The sequence below is a fragment of the Rhyacophila brunnea genome, unplaced genomic scaffold (genome assembly GCF_057557595.1).
Source record: "Rhyacophila brunnea isolate RB1 unplaced genomic scaffold, BYU_Rbru_1.0 scaffold_5, whole genome shotgun sequence".
In the NCBI taxonomy this organism is placed as follows: domain Eukaryota; kingdom Metazoa; phylum Arthropoda; class Insecta; order Trichoptera; family Rhyacophilidae; genus Rhyacophila; species Rhyacophila brunnea.
Genome location: NW_028233170.1, coordinates 34,199,892 through 34,221,251, shown reverse-complemented (window position 1 = coordinate 34,221,251; position 21,360 = coordinate 34,199,892).

Genomic DNA, 21,360 nt, shown 5'->3' with positions numbered 1-21,360 from the left:
TTTCAAATGTCTAGCTAGTCCGGAAGTTAGTTAAAAATCTTCAATCGTCTAATACAAATCTTGGACAAACAAGAAAAAAATTGTACTGGACAAACAAGAATACGAGCTAATAAAAACGTGGTAAAAATAACAAACACTATCTACACATTGTATGTAGCCTTAGTTCAATCAAAACAAATACGTTTTACTGACAAAGTTTATGTCGGAAGTTATGTTCACAGCCAGAGATGCTTCCTTAATTATTGCATTTAGTGGTTCTTACGCGCTGTGGCCCACATGCATATTGACATTCTACATTCGACTCTGGAATACACAATACCTATATTATATGGATCACATTTTCGTCTCCATACTCTGAATACATTACAGTGAAATGAAAACTAAGTGACATTTTCTTTGTTTATATTTCGAATAGAACGAATATTTGAATCGTCTGTGTGTAAAATTTCCATGGTCCAACCAAATATTTTCACAGTCACATAATTTCACGTTAGAGTAAAAAGTAAAATGCATAAATTTTGTAATCGATTTTAAAGACAGGTTAAGTTAGTAAGTATACTAAAAGAATTTGCTTTTAATTAAAATGAAAATACCGTTATTTTTATTCGTTTTATTGTAAAATACTTTAAATTGGAAGTCCTCATTATTATCATTTTGCACGATTATAAGACAGAAATAAAATGCTTATCGAACTGGTTTTTCCATATATAAAAAAAATAAATAAATTAAAAGCCTGTGTAACCTGCATCACATTATTTACATATAATTGTAGATGTGTTTTTTTATTTGCTATTTAAAAGACGAGTTCATTAACTGGCAAATTGCAAACGGCATTTTTTCAAATATCTTCAATATCGGAACACTAAGCGATAGAATAATAAATTTTACTACATACTGAATAGTGACTAGTGACTGCCGACTGTAAAATATCATAGAGCAGCTTTTAAACGTGTTTTTTTTTAAAGTAACTTACCGTATATTTTTTAAGTTTAAAAATAAACGAAATTGTTAATATATTGTTACATTGATAATGTATAAACCTTCCGAGTGTGAAATTAAGACAATTACATTGAGTATTATCTACCAATATAGTGTCAAAGCTCGTGTAAATATTTTAGTTCGCTTCCTTAAGCTTTAAGGATATACTTCAGTTGCGGCATCGTCTAAAAAGATCGTGACTAGGCGATGCGCGGATTGTGCAAATAACGCGAGCCGAACGAAATATAATTTGTCATAAGAATTCAACATGCGTTCATTTAATGTTAATGTTATTGTTATATTAGTAATAATAGTAGTATATTCATTGATATGTTTTCTTTTTCAAGTAAATGGGTAACGTTTTTTAGTCATCTTTACACGATTTAAGAATATATTCCTCCGACGCCATCACAAAACAAATTGACGTGCTTACACCTCGACTGTGGGCCTCCGATTGGCGACGAGTGAAAAATTTCGTCCCACCTACTGTTGAAAATTATTTGCCGTTTTATTTATCTATGCTCTTAAGAATAGTGCATTTTTATCAATATTTCCCTAAATTTTGTTTAGTATATAGATTAAAAGCTTATACAGTTAATTAGTTAAGCTGGCATTACAGACTATACATGTCTATGGACGACTGCAGAACCGTCCTCTAGGTTCTCTATTCCGAATCCTTTTTATCTCTCTCCAGTTGGTCACTCTCTCCTCTCCACCTCTCTGCGTCCTTCTTAAAATTAGGCGACTCAAGGGATGAGTACTGTATGTACATACACTGTATGGAGAGCTTTAGATGCATCACATCTATCAAAGTAACCGGCATATCTGAGCATTCGTGCCGTTAAAACATTGACAATATTGGGTTTAAATTGTTAAAACCGTATTCTTTATTAATTCAATAATTTTACTGTCTACCTACAGTAACCTCCTAAAATAAAGATTCAAGCCCTGAGAGGGCGATTAGCAAACATAGGGCTCAAAACTTTTAGATATAAAACGTTCATACTTTTACAAAGGTGATTGCATAAATATATAATAATAATAAAACACAAATTGCAGTAGTCGGTACTTAACATAACCTAACTTAGGTAGGTACACAACCGGTTTTATTCACCTAGAAAGACTTTGCCAACAGCGATTTAGGAAAATAGGTTTTTGAAAAGTAATGAAAACGTATCTAAATCTATTTTTACTATTATTGAAAAAAAATATATATAAAACCAAAAACTTCCTAAACTTAACTCTGTATTATTAAAAAAAATAACGATATAAAATATACTATTGATATAATATATTTACTATAAGTACATGACATTATTTGTTAGCCTTAGTGTTATTGCATTAGGTATTAGGTAGTTATTAAAATTATTTTCTTTATGAGTTTTTATAATAATCGCATTCTGTATGTAATAATCATTAATACTAAAATTTTAGCTATCTCTTTTTAAGTTTCTCGTTGATTTTTATGAAGGTAGAGAGGTACACTTTTTTTTCTTTTTTTTCCCATGTCCGATTCTAATCGGATCATATGGGCCTCCACAGAGTAGAGATTTGTATTAACAGATTTTGTTTTTACGAGAAATGGATTCAGCCATTTGCTCAACCTATTAGGTCCATACCCTGACTCACACACAAATTGAAAAACAATATGTGTACTTGCCAGACCCAGGATTCGAACCTGGGACCCACGGCATGATAGTCCAACGCTTAAGCCGCGCGGCCACTTATCGGTTACATGCAAATTGTACGTAAAACATTTCACCGTGAGCTTTCTTATCGGAATGAGATGACCATATACTATACGGTGTCCAATTTTATTAGATTCAATATAAACATTAATTCAATTTCCATAGCTGATTTTTGCAAAATTCATGAATTCAAGAATGAAAACCTAACCTAACCTAACAAATAATACAGTAGGTATTTCGGCTATTTAATTTTTTTTCTGTAAAATGTAAACCGACAAGAACCTTTTTTTATTTAGACATGACATTTATGTCAGTACTATACGACCCAAAGAGGTTGGACGGTATATTTCACGGTGAACTGTGATACGGCGAACTGCATACGTACAAGTTTTCGGACACGACACTAATCACAATGCATTGCATGTTTTTTGCGAAATTTGATTCTTATGATAGAAAATGAACACAGGAAGTCACTTGTTTAATATATTATGAGAGCTCACGACAGCTCTATACTTTTTCCTCTTTCCATAGTGGTGATATTAAATTTTCTTATATCAACAGAACAATCAATAAATTATAAAAACCAATTATCAATTAAAAGTTGCTAGAGCCAATAAAACCAATATACGGCGATGATAGAAGGTACCTACATTTTGGTTGCGTTATTCTCGGATTAATTGAGCTTGTATAGTGTAACTGTAAGCACATTTATTATATTTTAACCAGCCTTAAGCAATTGAATTGAACCTTATGGCTATTAATTTACATTGTAAATTCTGTGTGTGATTTTTTTCTAAAATGTAAGACAGAAATTGATTTTGAATCGAAATTAAATTTTTAATATTTGTTTTCATACAGCCATTATTAGAAGGTAATAATTAAGGTTAATAAATAACAGTCACGAATACACACACTACACTATTATTTAACATTTACATTGAATTCAAATTAATAATTCAACTACTCACAGAATGATTTACTTTGCAATTGTCACAAATAATTGAAATGGGGTCCCGACAAAATCACCCGAACATTACCGCGCAGACATTGCCGCCAAAATAAATAAGAAATGATTTTTTTCCATAGATGATATTATATTTTAGATACACAAATAAGAAAACGTACGAATAATGATATAAAAAAATGAAGTATTTAAAATTAAATTTCAATATTGTATGCTAACCTTCTTAAATATTCTAAATTAGATATAAATACTACCAAACAAAGATATTAACTAAGTGTTAAAAGCTGATGATTTTAAGTTATTACTCTACTAACAGATGCAGCGGATTAAATCTCAAATTACACTGATTATCGTAAGTATGTAAAATTCTATCGATACGCAATTCGAAAAACCAAAAAAGCACTTGTTTTATATATTTTTGTATTTTTTTGCGGGCGGTTTTGTCTAGGCGGATTTGTCCGGGCGGTATTGACGAGCACTAGTACGGGTGCATTTGGTTTGGCGGTAATGTCCGCGCGGTTTTGTCGAGGTGTCAGTTTAAATTGATTAATTATTCCACCCGTACGTAGCGAAATATAACATAAATAACTAGCGATATCTATAAATAGTGTATATTTTTTGGTTTGTATTCCATTGTATGACAACATCTAGTGCCAAACTATGGAGAAATAAGAAATAATATTTAAGATAAAATGCTACTAAATGCTAATCCTTATCACATGCGTGGATGATTATACTAACACACCTGTCTACGCCTATATTGCTATTATTTTAGTATGTTATATCCAAGTTATAAGTCGCCTACGATAAATAAATATTTTAATAAGATAAAATATTTAAAAAAAAATTGGGGGTAAAAAAATTAATGTTGATGATGAAAATGTACATCTATAAAATCTTCGTTTTGAAGCATCTAATGGTAATAAATACCTAAAACTCACTTTACGCTTTTCAAATGTTAAGAAATTGATTTTTTATATGGCAACAGAATATTTTATTATTAAATTAATGGGAATATAAAATGATATTTATATATGAGATGCATTTTGGTTTATTGAAGAGGCGGAAACATAATAATTTGTGACTCATGAATGTTTGTATTAAATAAAATATGTCCTAGATATTTAATGGTATTATTTTTTCGTTTTTTGCAACTTTTAAAGATTATTACTAAAAAAAATGTTATTTAAGTTGAATAGTTACTAGGGATTGCAATCCGGTAACAAAATTCATAACTGGGATTTTACGATCCCAATCAGCGAACACGAAATATTATGCATTTTTATCTCTCAGACTAATTATACATAATTAATCCATTGCTTTCTAAATAAAAAATAATACATGTCTATATGCTATATTTAATGAAAAAATAAGTTATTTGTATTCTAATTGCAAGGCAAAACCAATCGATTGTCATTTTATACTTATTTCCGACCCGTATTAAATTTAGTACTTATTATGAAACAAAATATAAGCAAGTTACTTGAGGCTATACTTCAGCTGAGGCACGGTCTAAAACGATCGTGACTACGCGACGCGTGCAGAAAAAATATAATTTGTCATAAAAATTCAACATGCGTCCATTTAATGTTATGTTTATTGTTCTTTTAATAATAATAATAATAATAATATATTCATTGACATGTTTTCTTTTTCAAGTAAATGGGTAACGTTTTTTAGTCATCTTTATACGATTTAAGAATTAATTCCCTCGACGCCATCACAAAACAAATTGACGTATTCACAGCTCGACTTTCTCTCTCCGATTGGCAGCGAGTCCGAAATTTCGTCGCACCTATAGTTGAAAATTATTTGCCGTTGCACTGAAGTATGCTCTTAAATATTTTTTTGTATAATTATCCAAACCGATTAATTTACAAAACAATATAATCTTATTTATTTTATTCTTCAAAATATAATTTTAAAAACATCCTTGCTGGGCAGCAGAAAAGCATATTGTTTCTCTTTACGGGAATAAAGATCATAAGTCAAATCATATGTATGATTTATTGAAAAAATCAAAGAATTTTCTTTAAAATAATATATTTGTTTAGTTTATAGAAATAGGTTATTTCATATGAAAATCGTAATACTGATGTTCTGTGATTTTAACATTTTAAATCACAGAATTTCTGAAGGGGTGCTTGTATTTTGAATTAAACACAATTGTACCGTTGGCGTACTTAGATAGTTTACCAATTTATGTAAAGCAAGAAAGATGCATTTATATTGTTAAGTAATACTTTTTTACAACAAAGTTATTTTAAATAGAAATTTAACGTATTATTTCGGTATTCAATACACTGCTATGAATAGAAATGAGTATCTGTAACAAGATGTAAAATTGTCTAACTCAGTACATACTTACAGAGACATTTTGAAGGGACACTTTGGTTTTGAGTACGCAATGAAGCGATTCCTACGGAGACAGTTCAAAAATAAATTCGAGTGTACTCAACTTCACAGAGTTAATCCTATACCTTGCTTGGTACAGATTGAAACGGGACATTATAATTTATTATTTGAGTGTAATGACAACTGAAATATATTTAGAACGAGATTATAAGAACATGACTGAAAAATCAATTCATATTTGTGAGTTAGATGGGTATATGAAAGGTACCTACGCATAAACTGATAAATTCATTTACATGGGGTAAACATTATAAACTAATATTAATACTATCGATCGAAGGTACTTGATGGGTTTTGTATTTAAATTCTAATGGATTTAAGTTTCGTACTATTCCGTTTGAGTTGTTTTTTACGACCCGGGTTTCGCCTTTCGGCATCTTCAGGCATTTTGCGTACTCATCAATGGTAAATACACACTGACAACGAACACAGTTAATTCTATCTTATATAAGTAGTAAATCAATACAATAAAGTACGTACATACTTTATTACTACCTATTAAGTCAAGGATCAAGTATACAAATAAAAAAATGTGAATAGTTGAGGTGTTTGTAAAAAGCCCTAACTAATAGATAATTGGATACTTAATCACTATTATTAGATTCAATTGGCTTATAAATCGTCAATACTGGGAAAACAACGATACTGGAGTTAACTTATAAGAAATATCAATAATATAAGTGCCTACTAATAATAAATAACAGTGGGTATTAATATTCCATAATCGATAAACTAAAACCCAAAAAAACAACAAGCCATATCATAAAAGTACAATATAATAATTAGTATGTAATACGTGTACATTAAAAAAAAAATCTAGCTAAACATGGCTAAACAGAACCCATCTTTAATAATTTAATTGAATACAGCTCTTATGGAGACGTCCTCACAAACGAAAATCTTGTATTGCTCACCTTCAGTTTGGACTAACCTGCATCATAGTATTATACAATTTCATTGGCGAAGACCGTTCCATACTAATCATTCGACACATAATTGGCTGTAGGTATACCTTTTCATAACAATGCGCCGATCAATGAATGGCTCAAGAGATTTTACGAACTATAAGAAATTGTGCACGCATAAAATCTTTGTGAATTTGGTTAAAAAGTAAATCAATAATTTTTAATTAAATTAATTAATTTTTATTTATCAAGGACACACAATTATGTCAGTACAAATTACAATGAAAAAGTTGTCATTTGCATTTAACTGCAGTATGCAAACAAGTCCGTCGGATAAGTGCACGGCTTAGTATCAAAAAAACTAAAAAAAGTCTCTAAATCATACTAACATTTGAATTTAAATGAGGACAAACCTCAATCCTGTTTTAATAAGTTCAGATTTCTGATTGAGATTTGATAAAAAACGGCGTTCAATCAATGATAATTAATTGCAAAATACACGTATTGAAAACATACAGATAGAGCTCGTTAAAGACACATTATGCAGGAGGATCCTGTATAAATAATTAATATCTAAACACCTCTTGTACCTACAAGAATTGGTTATAAGCCATTTATTTTACCTATAATGTTACACATTGGTTACATCATACAAAAGCATTTTGAAAAAAATATGTGAACGGGTCCAACCGCCGGAATCGAATATCCATCCCACTGACCGTTTTTTCGACTACCTACTCTAATGCGGACGTTTTTCCAATAATTAATGCATGCTAAACTTTTAAGTATAACTTCTTATTTTTGTTTTTAAATTGATCAAGTCTTTTGTCTCTAATATACGTCCAATAATCAATATTATAAAAAGCCTTTCAACGAAAAAATCTTAAAATGTATTTTTTTAATAAATAATATAATATAACCTAAATAATTTTCAGTGTCAAAATTTTCAGAATTTCCGCGCGTTCAGCTGAAAATTTAGCCGAGTTTCAATCCCATTATTCTACCCGTGATCTAATTAACCATTCCGTGACGTCACCGCTACAGCCTTCTCGAAGGCACTCGAGGTGAGGGCCCATCGAGGGGCGTACAACACTTCCGCCCTCTCTTGTGGCAATGTCAAGTTTGCAGCCTCTGTGTTCTGTGCCCTAAGAGCGCTTTTCTTTGATACACTTCAACAACTAACTAACTGGGTGGATAGAACGAATTGGATCGATCGAAGTTATACACTGGCATCTGTGTTGTCAATATTGAAATATTCATATTCTTATTTTATTTAATTAAATTTATTATTTTACCATAGTATAAAAAGTATAACTAATATATTATTTATACATAAATTATTTTTGAGCTATATCGTTTCGCATCTAGGTATGTTATATCATAAATTACGTTTAAAATAGTAAGAATTGAGTTTTACGTCATCGTATTACAGAATAAAAAAAATAATGGTTATTTCAGTTACTTGTAAATAAAATATTTATTAATTAATTAAATAAATAATTCTTTTTTTATGTATTATATCTAGAAAATACACGGGTGTGTTTTTGTCAGTCCATAATATTATTATTCAATGTGGTTGATAATAATTTATATTATTCAGTTGAAATATTATGAAATGTATAAATTATAACATATGTATTATTTACTTTGGAAAGATAGTTTTAATGAAACTATGAAACTCACATAACACAGACCACATATAAACATTTTTTTTAAATACATAGATAGATACTCATACTAACGTACATTGGTTTGTTGAAAACCCATTGCCAGAAATATTTTATTCTTTTGAAGCGAATGAAAAATATTATAAGAGCAATATTTTATTTAATTAACTGATAAATTTTAACTAAAACAGGAATTATGTACTGCATATTTTAGACCATCTTTTGTACCCAATCGTCGCCTTATTAAAAATCATGGTCTCAATGAGAAGTTTGTATTCTGCACGCGATTCTGCTGCAGTTTTCTGATCTCAGATGACTGAATTGAAGACAATATGTTTAACTTTTCTGTATTTTCGCCGCCAATCAAACATGAATGGTAACGCAATCACTGGCCAAAAGGATCTGAAGAATATTGATACTGTTTATTATCTCTATCTATGTAAACAATGCATATGTTTTATTAAATCATTATTTTCTAATCATTATCATCAGCTGGTGTCGATTTACTACTGGATGAAGGCCTCCCTTAACTCCGTCTCTAGTTATTTGCTACCACGTAAATCCACCGAACTTTATAAGTTCATCTATCCATCGGGTTTTATGGCGTCCCTGTGGTCGTTTAGTGCCCCTTTGATACCACTGTATGACGGAATCTCTCCGGCAATTGTCCACTTGCCAAGCGACGTGCCCAGCCCATTGCCATATCATCTGCTTAGCGACCTCTCTTCATGTTATGCCTGACATGCACATTTCCATGCCACGTTGCGCTACTCGCAATTTTTGGATTTCTCTTACATTAAGGATCCATGTTTCACACTCATACGTTGGACACTAGTAGCACGCATTGGTTGAACACTTTACGCTTATGATACAATGAGAGGTCACTTTTGAAGAAACTATTTTGGCGAAAAAATGCATTCCATACTGGTTTCTTTCTGCGAGCTAGTCATACATACCACCACTGTCAATTGACATAATCATTGTTTACTGATGTCAAATAAGAGAATTTTTTATTAAAAAGGGGAGCCTATGTATTTGAAATTATCGATAGAAATATTTTTAAAAAGAATATATTTCAACGAATATTTCAAATACAAATAATAATGATATGCATAAGTCATTCAGAAATAGTTTAGGGCTATTTTTCGTGCCGCCTCGAATGGGTTCCTTCCTCACAATTGTGCAGTAATAATTCAGTTTTCCCTTTTCATAAGTTTCAAGTAGTAAGAAAGCGGGGGAGTAGGAGGCGTAAAACAACCCCCCTATAATAGGGGTTTGTTAGTGCAGCGACATCGCCTACTGGTTCCATTACTTCCTCGAGCTGTATTGCCCCATCGTGCGTGTTTTATATTATTATTTATTATTAACCGTTTTTCTTTGCTATCTGTTTTGTACACGAATTCATTTTAACGTATTCGGTAAACAACGGGGTACACTTCTATTATTTTTAATGTTCTTGCCCAGAAATGCGCCGTGAGATACGCGATAGGTTTTATATGGAATACACTCACAATATACGTATCAAATATACGCAGAATACAAGTACATACGTGAAATAAACATACTACTATACACAAAATTCTCGGCTCATAAGTATATTTGTTCCGTATTATTAGAGACTCGAACGTTTTCATATTACATACTTAAAGTGAAATCCAATAACATTTTAATATCATTTTACAATATTCTACACGATTTTTTTTTTATTACGTACGTTAAATTTATATTAAATCTCAATTGGGATTGATATGAAAGATAATAAAGAAAACCTTGATGTATATAAATGGAGTCTAAACATTATATGAAAATGAGAAATAAGGTACTTCTAGAGGCATTAATTCTCATACAAACTCTAAAATGAGGAAGTATGATATAGGTAACACTTACGTCAAACTCAAATATTCTTCAGTGATTTTGACACGGAAACTGTAGAAGCCTTCAACTAAAAGAAGATTCAATAATCATCTTAGGTATACAGTTCATTTTACTTTATTTATATTGTAACATTGATTGATAAATCATATTCGCGTATTCTTCTTCCTCAGAACTTTTTTGTGAAGCTCAACTCGTACAGCATAGTCTAGAGCTAGACGAACATACATTTGCCCGAAAGTAAATAAACATTGCATACAAAATATTTGTAGTCAACTGTTTATAAAATGGTGTGCATCGTGTGAAAATGCACTAAATTAAAGTGGCCTATTTGGGATAAAATCTCTGCAGTTTCATCGGAAGTAGCGACGCGTGGTCTTGTGGAATGTTGTTTTTATTAAAACGCGCAAATTTGTACGATATGAACAGTTTAAACTAGATTCAATTTAATTGTATGGTATTTTTGTCAGATGTGGACATGCGTTGAGCTTAAAACAAATGATTATGCATGTGCATTTGTATAGTGGAAAAAGTTTACAAACCAATGTAAAATTTATCAATCACGGAGGTTCTTCTTCTTCCTCTTACTGCGTATACCGTTGACATTTTCTTTAATTAGTGAATTCTGTAGGTTTTTTGTAATTTTCTTATTTTGGGTTGTTATACAGTACAATGATGTAGGTATACAGGCCCATGTCTGGAAACTAGTACGTATGCAGCTGGTCGAGTGACAGTTCAACGTGATCTTTCTTACCGGAAATAGGTAGCCGAACAGTATTGAGATCAAATTCATGTATAAATAAAACACTTATAAATTCGTAATAAAAACCACCCGAATACAGAAAAGTCAAAATCAAATAAAAATCAGAAAATTAAGTCGATAAAACGCTGAAATATAATGTAATTTTCATTCTAACATCTAACATTATTTTTAATATTTGTTGTAAATATAAATAAGTACCCATGTATAGACAATAAATTAATTGATTATGCACATCTTTAAGTTGTAACGAGGGAAGAATTATTTTCTTTTAATAAACATCATAAGGCATAATAATTATTCTCAATCTATATTAAAAATGTGTCAAGCGCGAAATGTATAAGGTACGACTACTGAGAAGATAGAAGCATATTAAACTGACTTGCTTATTTACTCCAACAAATCGTAACGTACGTCTATTCCTTTGCGCATTTAATTCAATTGTGCGGCGTCCAATCCTCCCGGAGGCCAATTGGGTCGGCGTCGAATTGGGTCGGCGTCCAATTGGGCCGGCGTCCGATTGTACCGGCGGCCAATTACCGGAGGCCAATCGGCGGAGGCCAGTTCGCGGTGCCAAATCGTCCCATTCCCATACAAACTTACTTACAAGATATGATTCTACTCTGATTATATATTATGTACTATTTATTATAGTATGTATTTTATTTACGGTACGTTTTCGTATGCACTTGATGATTACACATTAAATTTGAAAATATTATATAGGTGACTAAAAATCCCCCCAGCTCAGACTTGATTTGTAAACATTTTCATGACACGTACATTAATTGTACCTCATTGTTCCAAATAGATGTAAGTAGTTAATCACTTGATCGAGCTAAGTGTTATTGATGAGGATTTTTTTCAGTCCACAAACCAGTTAAACACGACTGTCGTATTTGTTACATTTATTTTTTAGCCTATTTTAACGGCTTACTCAACTGTATTGTGCTTCGGATGTGTTCTAACTTTGGAAGACATTTTTACTATATCATCGGCGTAGTAGGTACCTACAGAAGAGTCGGGTACACTATCAGAATAATACTACTAAAGATAAAAGGTATTGTCAGGTTATATGAAGCCGTTTTCTTTGCGTATGACGCACAGTAAAACGTCACACTTATTATTATTAACTGATCTAAGAAAGAAATTAAAATATAATTAATATTAAATTTAATATTAATTATGTTTTCATTTCTTTTAAAATGGAATTCTACCAAGTAAATGCTAACTCAATTAATGATCTAAGAAACGTTATACCATAATAATTTTGCTACTCGGCTACCAATACAATACAGTTAACCATCTTTTCTACTCATTTAACTAAAAATATTGACCAGTAACTTTATATTTCGGATGAAAAACTATATTATTTTAGTAATACGTATTCCCAGTTTTGCCCTATATTTACCGGCTTCACTTCTAGCTTCAATAACTAAATAATTATTCATATATTTTCTATCTTACTTAGATTATACTCGTGCAGAATGCTTTCTCACTCGCACTTTTGGTGAACTCTATTTTTAGGTATTCATAAATGTATATATTATAATATCGATTATATACCATATTATATAGAAGTAGTTTATCAACTATTCGAGCTGATGTTAAACGCGAATCTTCGTAGGTATAATAACACTAATAATACTATAATACAACTTTAATTTTAATCATAAGTGACGGTAATTATATAATATATCATATATATATAATATGTATATTGCGTGGGAAGTGTCTAACTTCAAAGTAAATTTGTGTCTCAAATTCCTTTGTGGTGTCGCGAAATACTTTTTTTAAATTTAATCACCGTAAAAATCGGCAAATAGAATTTCTACATTCATTTTAATAATATTATTAAAGATGCCTTTACCGTTTTCGGTGTTGCATGATGTCAATTTGAAAACAAGTATTATTTTATATGTTTTAAGCACAATTAACCTACATTCGAATCCGAAAAAGTCTTGTTTTATTGCTTATAATATATACTAGTTACCGACAAAAATTTTACCGTTTGGTTTTAAATTAGAATATTTTGCAATGCAGCGATGCCTAATGGTAATATATTATTTTGCCAATAGTTAGTAATGACAATTTTTTAAAGAACGTTCAGCACACGTAAGCTAATTTAAAAAATTAGAAAGCACTTTTAATGTCAGACGCATAAATGTTTCCGTCATTCTAATTATAATGTGACATCCGCTCGGTGAACTCAGTATGAGAAAATTAATTATGAAGTTTTAATGATATGTCGACTAATACAAATAAAGATTTTAATTAACATATTTTTAAATATTGTACAAATTCATACATTTTGGAAAGTAGGCCTCGTTGTCAAATTTTTTAAGATGGTCTTATATCATTGTGAGAATATTCTTGACAAACAACACAGATTATTTTAAATAAAATATTACTATTCTTAACCATTAACTGAAATGGAGTTTACGTATTATCTATTATAATTAATATAAAAACAATAGTTTCAAAAAGCTTGGACTATAATAGAACTTGAGGAAGTCTTAATATTATGACGTAAATTTCATAACGTTTTTAGTGTGATAAATTTAAAACATTTTTTTTGTTAATTCTACTAGATTTTTGTTAGTTATGTTAGCGCATCTATCTGATCTGATTTCTGATTGAAAATCTGTTAATACAAACCTCCACTCGGACATGGTCGGACTGATTGATTGATGTTGATAGTTGTTTTGGGTTATAAACAGATATTCAAAACGACTATAAGAAAGCTATTTTAAGCAATTTAAACAAAACGATTGCAATTGTTTGTGCTATAAATAATTTATATATCACACATTTATTCTTTTATTATCGTGCCATGCCTTAGCGGAGGGTAATTGGAGCTGCAGCCCGATTTCCTAACTATCGTCTCGTCGTAACTGACGTCACAATTACGACATGTCGTCTGGTGCCACACGAGACGATAGTTAGGAAATCGGGCCCCTGAACTCTTACTAATCACGGAGGTTCTTAATACTTTGAACGCTGAAGACGCACCTGGCGCGTAATGACCAGGAGCCCGACCGATGTAATTAACGTGCATTTTAAAAGTGGTAATTAAAAATTCATTATCTAGTCAGCAGCGAATGAACTAAGGCACGAAATGCGGTATCGCCCTCTGCTAGGCTTACCGCTGATCTTTCATTGGATGACAAGTTGGGAAATGCTGTACTTTTATTCTCTCAATGTCGCCGAGGTACTGTAGTTTCCTGGTTTTGATACTACGCAGAACTTCTTGGTTCAACATTTTTAATTTGCAAACTTCAACATTTGTCAGCCGGTCAGTTCAGGACATTTTGAGGATGCGTCCATACAACCACATCTCGAAAGCCTCAACTCTCAGTGACATCTTTTAGTTTAGCGTCCATACCTACCTACATACAATAGAAAATACAAATAATTTTATTGATTCACTACTAAATATATACTTCGATATATATATTATTTTAATTTAACTATTTTTTACTCAATGAATAAGTCAAAATATTTGATAATGTATAGACACATAGAATACATAAAAAAATACGTACCTATCAGAAAAAATATTGATACGTACAGATTCATTTTCCAAGCTTAATTTTCATATATTTAGGCATAAACTATAATATACTAAACTTATTCAACGTCTTTGGAACATACGCAACCAATACAATACAGCTATTTGAGTAAAAATGCATTATAATAATATATCATGATAGATAGTATCTACTCTGTGGGTATAATATATAATATGTCAAACTTGAGGCAGATTTACGGTTATTTTGAGTATGTATTTGTATAAATCCACGTAAAAAATATTCCTAATTCCTGCGATTTAATCTAGAAAACTCGTTAAACAGCTTTTGTAATAAAAACATAAGGATGAACGGTGCTTTGTCTGTCTCCCTGTTAAAAATAATTGCCGAGTTTTTCTATGACACGAAATAACTTCAAAATAAGCGTCGCATATCTCTTCGGCTACGAAATAAAACTTTGCAGCAAGATGGCGGCCGGATAATAATAAAAAATATTTCGAAATTCAGTTGACAGTATTATGCATTATTGTAACAACAAAAAAACGTGGCAGGAGCATTATTATTCTATACGTAAAAACATTAAATTGTGCCAAAAATGTTGAGCTTGGGAAATAGTATCATAAATAACAAAGCATGTTTATTTTACTTAATTTCCAGTGTTTCCTAATCTATTTCGTGTCACTCCCCATTGCTCAAATATTTTTTTTCAGCATTATGAAGAATGATAATCACTTCTTCAAACAATCAGGTATGGACACTAAATCAATAAATATTACGGAGAGTGGATATCATCAAGATGTGGCTGTATAGTGTATAGATATATTCATACAAAATCATATTGTCAATCATCTGTCGCCAAGGAGATAAATGGTTGGCTTCTTTAATCTAAACCAAAAACTAAAATACGTTCAGCACATCGTGAAAGGACAAAAGTGCAAAAGGACAAGTGAAAATCCAATAAAAGATCAACGGTGATTGTAGCAGACGTAGACGCTACATTTTGTGGTTTAAGAATCTACGTAATTAGTACAAATGCAGCTCTACTGTACTATTCCATGTATCAGAAGATGAAGCAAATTAATATCCTCGTAATGGTGGAAGATTAATTAAAAACTAACATATTTAGTCTCTGTAGTCATCTAAAAAAATGTATTTCGTCGTAAAGACATTTTAAATATAATAACTCATGTATAGGTATGATTTTTGGTAGTGACAATAGAAGAAAAATATTGCTTATACATACAGGTATAATCATGGGCCCCACATCCCGAAGCGGGCCCCCAGGCTAGGATCATTGGCGGGCTAAGGATAAAGGTAGTGTGACGCTCTACAGTAGCGTTTTCCAAACGGCGTACGCGGTAAAATTAATGTGTATATTTAGTGACTTTTGTATATTTTAATACATCCATTTGAATTATGGAGGTGTTGACTATCGATACACAATTAAAAATTGTATTGTACAAACACATATTTTTAAATAATAATACTATCGAAGGAAAATAGCGCTGCAGGCTACTTTTTTGCTATTAAAGCAAATTTGTGATGTGTGTTTACCTCACTTATCTGGTCGATTCGCCACGCCGGGCCCCTCCTGAGCCCGGCCCCCTAAGCTAGAGCCCTGTCAGATCCTCCTTGTAGGGGCCATGGGTATAATATTAATACTCGTACAATATATGGAAATTATAGTATGAAATATTTTAATGTCGATGGCATCGCGCGAATGCAGCAATATCTTGCGGCACACTGGTTGAGAAGGTCTGACTTAATAAATATAATTATTAAAACTATTTAAATCTTATATGCTCTCTAGCTAACTTGTATATTTATATTTCGTTTTTATCTTCACTTTCATGTCACAACAGCGGAAATCATCAAGGTATCCCGAATAATGCGCTATGCTAACATATTTTTAGAATAGTTAAATCCATTCACTCGTATATCTGTAGATATAGAAAACAATATAATATATGCACATAAATAAAATCAAAGTCTTGCATAAAATCACATCGTCATAAAAAATTCTCACTTGAGATGTACCGGTCTTCTTCTTATTGTGCCATCCCCTAGCGGAGGTCGGCCACCATCAAGGCGATCTTATATTTGTCGTCTGCTACCCTGAACAGTTCGGTGGAGCTGCACTCGTACCAATCACGGAGGTTCTTAAGCCACGAAATGCGGCGCCGTCCTCTGCTACGCTTCCCATTGATCTTTCCTTGAATGACAAGTTGGGGAATGCTGTATTTTTGTCCTCTCATAATGTGGCCGAGGTATTGTAGTTTCCTGGTTTTGATACTACGTAGAACTTCTCGGTCCTTCCCCATTCGATTGAGAACTTCAACATTTGTCACCCGGTCAGTCCAAGGAATTTTGAGGATGCGTCTATACAGCCACATCTCGAAAGCTTCAAGTCTCCGTGACATCTCTTGGTTTAGCGTCCATACTTCCATACCATAGAAAAGAATTGAGAGCACATAACAACGTACCATGCGCAGTCTCAGACCTAGGTTAAGATCTCGATTGCTAAGGAGGCGTCTCATTTTGAGAAAGGCGCTCCTTGCGATCTCAATTCTAGTTTTTATTTCCTGAGACTGGTCCCATTTCTCATTGACCCATGTACCTAAATATTTATAATGGGTCACACGTTCGATTGGTTCGCTGTTAATGACAAAATTTGTGTTGGTGTCTGGTGTCGCTGTTTTTGATACTAGTAATAGTTTTGTTTTCTTGAGGTTCATTTTTAAACCATAAGAATTACTAACCTCATTAACCTTTTCTACCAGTTGATGTAAACTCTTTAAACTATCAGCAATCAGCACAGTATCATCGGCATATCGTATATTGTTAATATGTTTGCCATTAACCATAATACCCACCGATTCACCTTGTAAGGCTTCCTTGAAAATAGCTTCCGAGTACATGAGGTGACAATATACAACCCTGTCTTACACCGCGACGAATTTTTACCTCTCCACTGATTTCGTTTTCAATCTTTATATTCGCTGTTTGATTCCAATATAAGTTAGCTATCAGTTGAATGTCTCTTGCATCGATGCCTTTCTCCTGTAAGAGTTCGAGAAGTTTAGGATGTCTAACAGTATCGAATGCTTTCTCGTAATGAGGTGCCGGTAACGGTAATGCCACAATAATTTTCATCGTGTTTTTATCAGCATCCAAGATGGCAAATAGTCCTCCTGTAACACAGAAAACGTCTCTACTATACGCATAGTGTTTTGTATATCTTTACAATGGCACAAAACAGACGGATAATGAATATAAAAATTTCACACAACTTTTCAGTTCAAGCGCATACATATGTGTAGCAATCATACCACTCAGCATTAAATTAGTGACACGCATTAATATGTATGTTTTGTTGTCAAAACAGAACAATAGAGCGATAATTGTCATCAACATTTCCTCAATCATAACTAGATCAGTAGAGTCTTTTATGATTAATTGTTAATTGCGACGATATCTCTTGCAATATACTGCATTAGTATAAATTGGAAAGACAGACAATTCATGAATCCTCACTCATTCATCGAGTCCGTCATGAGACGCACTACTATTATCATGAGTCCTTAACTTGACATAGTCAACCGTCATTTTACTTGAATTAAGTCTCTCAGTTCATTAATATAATCAAATTATAATCTCACGCTGTCATCTTTATTATCTTTATTAAAGCATTATTGTATTATTTTATCGATTAATAAACTCTCCTCTAAACAACTACGCAACAACAATCTTCTCTCTCTTCCACCTCATCTACCGCTAAATATGTGTAAAAATAACAGTAAAAGTGCATGAAAAACTTAATTTAAAAAAAAATCATTTGTATTATCTTAGTTCACCCACTATCGCCGCGCGGCTTAAGCATCAATCGTCCTATAGCGTCGTGGATCCCAGTTTCGAATCCTGGGTCTGTAAATTACGCATATTATTGTTTTTCAATTTGTGTATGAGCCAGAGGATGGACCTAATAAGTTGAGCAAGTGGGTGACATCCATTTCTCGTAAAAATAAAATTTGTTAATACAAACCTCCACTCCGTGGAGGCACATATAATATTGTTAGGGTCGGACATGGTCGAATTATCTTAGTATGTAAGGTGACAGTGGTTTAATTAATATTTAATGAAAGTTCATTCATTTCCATCAGGTTTTATTTATGCACTAATTAAAAATTTAATGACAAGAGCTCGAAACAAGCTTGTTATATTATTTGAATATTCACAATATTAAAAACTTTTATAATGACATCGGATTTCACTGAAAATTGTCATAATATGGCCTTCATAATGAACTAATTATGTGAATTCATTGATAAAAACATTTTTCCACTAGTCCATATTATTATGTTAATTGTTATCTAGCAGGAATGCATAAAACTCAATAATTAATATTACAAAAATACTGGAAAAATATTATAATATGATACTTTCATTTTTCTTGTTTATATCACACCTACTTAGCTAAAAAACACGAAGTTACTCTGTCAAACGTAAAATTCGAGTATGTATAAATGAAAGTTTTTAAATTACAAAAGCTCCAAGTACCTACTTGACAATATACAAATATTATTGGGAGGCGTATCCTACAGTGTAATAGTATTAAATTAAATTCAGTTGATTGCTAGATATTTGCCGGAAGTAATTTCTCAATATTTTACGCACACTGTGACTATACGTGACGTATACGTGTTGAAAAATATAATAAAAGAAGATTGTAGTACCTAATATAATTAATATTAAATATATCATCATGAATATTGATAATCAAGATACATTCGTTTCATGTTTGTTAATAGAAATATGGACCATCATTAATAAAGCCAAAACTCTAAGGTTTCCATGGATATAAAATGCTGTAATCCCTGTATTATTATTAGGTTTTTGATGTCTCTCAAAAACATACTGTTTGTGTGAATAAAATTTTATTTTCAAACACGCAGTTCTCTATAGTGAACAAAATGTGCTGACGTTATCCTTTTTATTCACAGGTGCCACTGTTAATTTATAATATATAATACTAAACATTACCTAATAATATGATCGATTAGAAAAGTAATACAGTATTGCCATCATGCGTTCAAGGTTTAAATATTTTTTATTGTTAACGAAGTATGGAATATTAATGTCAACTTCTACATATTTTTTATTATACAAGATGGTAGATCCTATTATTCTTCTTCTTCTTCTTTTGATATAGTCTTATTCGAAGATTTCAACCAAATTACAGCACATTTTCTTTCCCTTAGACTTATTGTTTCATCTCAAAGCCTTGATAATATGGTCAGCGATGGAACTCTTCATGGTAAACCAATACAGTCACATCTTGAAATAAAGTATTGTAGATTGTTTAAAAAAAAAAACCTATAATCAAGCATACGACATAATTTTATGTTATCCGAAGCATGGGACAGGAAATTTTTAATTTACGAACTCAATTATAAAACCTTTAAAGTGTAGGTACCCTTCATACTCAAATTAAATTAATCAGTTTAATAAATCCGAATGAAGGACTGTCTGTCATCTGATATGTTTATATGATTTATAATTGTTTTTTTAGGGCAGCGGGGTTAACAAAAGACACCAGCGCATCTATTCTATACACTAGACTGCTATCGGCGGCTATAGAGGGTAGTTTATCATGTGTTTGTATTGAGATATTACAATTGTTACAATAAGTTAACCGTCCAAATAGTCGAAACTGTCTACCTCGCTCTAAAAGTTTGCACAGCCAGGAGAGGTGCTGTTAAAACATTGCACTTATTGTAACAATTACAGCTAACTTATTTAAAAAATTATAATACCTCAATACAAAAATATAAAAAACTACCCTCGATAGCCGCCTATAGCAGTCTTGTGTATAAAATAGATACGCATGTGCCACGGACTTCCGCATTTACCCCGCCTACTGCTTATAGCTTCTCGTCACTTCAACTCGCATTTTTTTTGGGTATTTACCTCACACCCAGACACTTCACACTTTGGGTATAGCTATGAATACCTGCAGTGATGTCCCTATATAAAATGTCGCCCCTAGGCAGCGCCAAAATGCCGCCTCATTTTTTATACAGTATTTTTATCATCCTTTCATGAGTCTAATAATATCTAAGAAATATGTTGTATGTATACATTACTAACAAAAGACCAGACTAATTATTCGCAAATCTGCACGTGTCGTTTCTGGTCACCAAGGACGTCGAAAGGGAATGGAAGTAAACTATATATCGCAAACCCGAGAAAACCAGTGAGCTGAATTTTTTAATGAAAAGATATTTTCGTTATTTACTAAGTTTAGGTAGCTATTTCTATATATTCCAAATCATTTTCCTCGATTTGCCTCCCTTCGAGTAACTGCCGCCCCCAAGCGACGGTCAATCTGTCACTGAATACCTGGCTGGCAGTTATACCTATGAGTTATAGTGACCTGTCGTATGAATGCGCGTGGCCAAACAGTTATAATTATTATGATTGTTGTGTCCGTTTGTGTCATTCACGCTGTTTTTTTTTTGACATGCCGCATTATAGTATTCAAGCAAACATTTGATTCCGTTCATGGTTGCAGGTGCCATGGA